The sequence below is a fragment of the Aulonocara sp. 'chitande type north' Nkhata Bay genome, linkage group LG3 (assembly GCF_057382095.1).
Source record: "Aulonocara sp. 'chitande type north' Nkhata Bay isolate Kocher_YH1m ecotype deep benthic linkage group LG3, A_spYH_male_GT1.1, whole genome shotgun sequence".
Taxonomy (NCBI): domain Eukaryota; kingdom Metazoa; phylum Chordata; class Actinopteri; order Cichliformes; family Cichlidae; genus Aulonocara; species Aulonocara sp. 'chitande type north' Nkhata Bay.
In genome coordinates this window covers 35,126,311-35,130,808 of record NC_141346.1, presented here as the reverse complement: position 1 = coordinate 35,130,808, position 4,498 = coordinate 35,126,311, and the positions used below count along the sequence as shown (strand labels likewise).

Genomic DNA, 4,498 nt, shown 5'->3' with positions numbered 1-4,498 from the left:
TATTCTGTATACACCAACATATTATGTTGACTCTTTTTTTTTTTTTATTGCATTTTCTACAGTTTAAAGAAAATACACAATTGGGATGCTTTTGCTGACTTCATCCTCTTTCAGTTCTATTTTGATTCTGTTTGTCGTGCAAAACCTTTGACCGCTTTTATTTGATCACTGTAGGTTGTAGAGAAGCTGAAGAGGACAGTAACCCAACAGGCCCGTCCAGCTTCTCCTCTTGCTCCTGCAGGACCAACAGACATTGCCTGTGATTTCTGTTGTGGGACCAAAAGAAACAAAGCCAGCATGTCTTGCCTGACCTGCTTGGCATCGTACTGTCCTGCTCATCTTGAGCCTCACCACAGTTTTCCTGTGCTGAAGCTTCACAAGCTGGTGTCTTCTACAGTGCCATTAAAGGAAAAAAATATGTGCAAAGCACAACAAGCTGATGGAGGTTTACTGTAAGACTGATCAAAGATGTATCTGCTATTTGTGCACCATGGACGATCACTGGCGCCACTCAACAGTGACAGCAGCAGCAGAAAGAGCTGCTGAGCAGGTAAAGATCAATAAAAAAACCAAAATGAATCTGGAGTGTTTTAATTTTTCTCTGATCCTGCGGTTTCTTTTTGCAGGGACGGCTTTTTCTGAGTCACTGTGCAGTTAAGCGGAAATCCCAGGAGAGACAAAAAGAGCTGAATGAGCTGGTCCAAGCTGTGAAGGACTTCAAGGTGTGGAAATAAGACTAGAAACCAAATATCTCTACTGACCACAGTGCTGTCTAGTACATGTTGTGCTTTGTGGTAGTGTAAACTCATAAATTACTTGGTTAAATTCCAACTACTGCTTTCAGATTAATACAGCTTTCATAAGAATAACTGCCTCCTTAATGTGCTTTATACCATAACATGAAGACCCTACAATCATACAGAGATGATTCATATGAGTTATACAGTTTTTTTTTTTTCTATTAAGAGCATTAACAGGCTTTAATCCTGTATTTTCAATGTACCTAATACGAGAGATTCAGCCAGCAACTGGAATTGGCTGACTGTGGCCCATTTCATCTGTGTGCAACAGGCACATAGTTGCATGTACACTTTGAGATATTGTTTACATGGAAACTTTTCACAGTGAGTCAAGATGCAAAGTAAACTGCAGATGAACCACGACAAACACATTTTTAACAACAAACCTAATTGGTCACTTAAAGGAGCTAATGAGGACAACATAAGTAAAAATAAAGCTCTCCAGAAAATACTTGGAGTAAAAATCAGAAATTAAAATCCATCAATGAGACACTAACTATTACATATTTACTAAATGCAGTGGCTACATTTTATTTTCTTTATATTGGTTTATGAATTTTGCCGCAGTTTTCTAAATTCGCCTCCAAAAAGTATTTTTTTCCTAATCTAAACCTTCCTTGTATAAAACAGATTTGTTTTCAGACTGCAATGAAGTCCAAAGACAAGCTCTTTGATGAGCTGATCTCCTCCATACAAAAGCAACGTACTTTAATAAAGCAGCTGATTGAGGCTCGAGAGAAACTAGCAGTTGTTCGGGCAGAAGCTCTGCAGCTGCAGCTGGAGGAGGAAATAGTCAGGCTGAAGAAAAGAGACGCTGACCTGGAACAGCTTTCTCATACAGAAGATCACATTCATTTCATTCAGGTAGGAAATGTGTCTTTTGTGTTGTAGGCCAACTCATGTTTCTTTCTAAAATTCTGTCACCATTTAGACTCTATATTTAATTCAGTGTTTTATAACCAAAAAGTCACATCTGGAGCTGTAAAAGCTCAAATGGTTGTAGAGGAAAACCTGTTTAAACATTACCTCATGAAGACATAAACACTGCACTATCACTATTTTGTTAATTGCTACGTTTTGTAGCGCTCATTTTATGTAAGGCCATCAAAGCTTCCCACCCGAGCAAAGAAAAGTCAGAGTGAAAGAGAAACCTAATGTGTTAACATGCAGTTTGAGCACACATTGTAACTTCTTGCTGGGGAGTTTATGAGGATGCATAAATTTGATTTAAAATGTGTTGCTGTGCAGCAAATGTTCATAAATGAATATGAGCATTTACATTGAAAAAATGAGAGGGAGGATATAAATTTTGTATATGGTGCACCATCTGATTACCACACTGGTTTGACTCTACTGTCCTTTATAGGAACGTCATGTATCCACCGTTCTGTTAACTTGAGCTACGCCCCCTGAGGCTACGTCCACGGGTATTTTTGACAACGGAAATTTTCAGTTTTCGGTTTTGTTTTTTTTTAAATCCCATCAACATGTAAACGCCAAATACGAAGGAAAAGCTGCTAGGAACATGCCAAAGCAACAGGTGGCGATATATTCCTAGCCATGTAGAAATGTTGGCCAATCAGAAGTCTAGAAGCCTCTGTGGGAAAGAGTAAAAAAAGATGGCACATAGAAGCAGAACTGAGTCCTGTGTGGAGGGACAGTAACTGTGTGTATATGTAAGCATTTAAACACTGCAGTGATTAAAATTAACAGTAAATGTATTTTGTCTAAGTTCGCCATTGTAGAAATTCATTTCACAGAAACAAAAGCGTGGCACACACCTTTGGCGGTGCATTTTCTCCGTTTTCCTCGTCCACATGTAAACGCAAAAACTGAGTTTTCGATAATCTCCACCCTGGCAGGAGTTTTTAAAAAAAAAAACTCAGCCTCTGTCAGTGCGCCCCAGGGCAGCTGTGGCTACAATATAGCTTGCCATTGCCAGTGTGTGAATGTGTGTGTGAATGGGTGAATGACTGAATGTAGTGTAAAGCGCTTTGGGGTCCTTAGGGACTGAGTAAAGCGCGATACAAATGCAGGCCATTTACCATTTACCATTCAGTGACCGAAAACGCCATTTACGTGTGGACGAAAGGTGCAAAGCATAGAAAAATCTGCGTTTTCAAAAATACCCGGGTACATGTAGACGTAGCCTGAGAGCCGATACTTTTTCTTTTTTGTCCCGTTTGGATCTTTAGCCATCAGAATCGTTGTCTTAAGACCAAGAAAGATGCCAAGTGGATTTATTTTACCAAGTGGATCATCATGGCCTTGCCATATTGGTCCATTTGATTGACCTTTATTATAATTATGTATTTATTTTATTTTCGGTTGCTACAAACGAGACAGACATGACTGGGGGATAGGACAGGGAGAAAGAATGAAAGAAAGAGAGGGAGAGAAAGAAAACCAGAGGGGAGAAGAGACGGTGAGAAAGGGGGGAAGAAAGAAAGAAAAACAAACAAAACACCTGGATCACCTGTATGGAGAAAAAAAAAAAAAAACAGAAGAGAAAGCAAACAAAAACAAACAAACAAAAAAAAAAAAAAGCAACATAATAAATACAGCACCATCACAATAAACTAGCTAGCAGTAGATAACAGTAGATTCTAAATATTAAACGATATTGTGCAGCACACAAGACTGACAGTGCACAATGTGCTTTGAGGCAGCAGTCAAGAAAGGTGTTGTCCGCGTCTGTGAACACCCGTGTGTACACCTGTGTGGATCAGCATGCTTGTATTCCAAAGGTTTCTCCATGTAACGATCTGCTAGGGAGTGTGGGGAGCCATAGCCCCGTCCCCCAGGGCATGAAGTAGGTATGGAGGAGATCCAGGCCCCAGATATCCAGAGGCCCCAGAGTATGAGGACCCGAGGAGGACCACCAAAGGGGGGGGAACCGTGCCACCCTCCTGGGAAGAGCTGAGTAGAGCCCCAAAGGAGAGGTCACCCCGCAGCTACGGAGCAGAGGCCAGAGGGGGTTGCAGTGGCCAGCTGTGCCAGAGAGGACCGAGCTTCAGGCCCAGAGGCCTGAGGGCACCCCACCCCCCGGAAGGGGCCCAGCCGGACCACAGGCGCCAGGCCCCGCCAATCGGCCACCAGGAGTGAGCCGGTACATATATGAGCGCCCAGCCCCAGTCGACAAGAACCACCAACACACCAACGTCTGAGGGCATCAGCCACCGGCAGGGAGTGTGGTGAGGGGAGATAGGCCTCCGTACTTTGGAGGGCCTGAGATGTACCCAGAGAGGTCGAGTCTAAGACCCAACCTGACATCTAGACACAGACAAATAGGTGCACGCGGACACAAACGTGCATTCCCACCCCCATATACACAACCAAATACTCAGCACTCACCCAACGTGTAGACAGAAACAAATAGACACAGCACAGACAGTCACACTCCCCAAACATACTCTATATCCCAGGTCCAGGTACCCCCGCCCCCAGAGGGGCAAGCCGCACCTAGACCCAGGAAATGTAACCGATGTAACCTCTGGGGTGGAGGCAAGCGGACCACCTCCTTATCTGCAGTAGCAGGGAGGCCCCGCATCCCAGACCCCAATCTGACGGCCAGCACCTCCTCCCAGCCCCCCAGCAAAGACGGCTAACAGAACCGGGGTGAGTGAAGACCCCAAACCTCCCTACGCCCGCTCATATGTAGTGTTGCTGTGTGCTGTTCTAAAGTGCATTTAAAACAC

The 4,498-nt window shown here is 43.6% G+C and overlaps 1 long non-coding RNA gene across 1 annotated transcript; it reads left to right on the top strand.

Moving 5' to 3' along the window:
* Positions 1 to 510: 510 nt before the first annotated feature.
* Positions 511 to 1,616, top strand: LOC147335330 (uncharacterized). The gene is made up of 3 exons (XR_015126665.1): positions 511 to 550; positions 627 to 722; positions 1,431 to 1,616. It is a non-coding gene; the product is annotated as an uncharacterized LOC147335330 (long non-coding RNA).
* Positions 1,617 to 4,498: the final 2,882 nt, after the last annotated feature.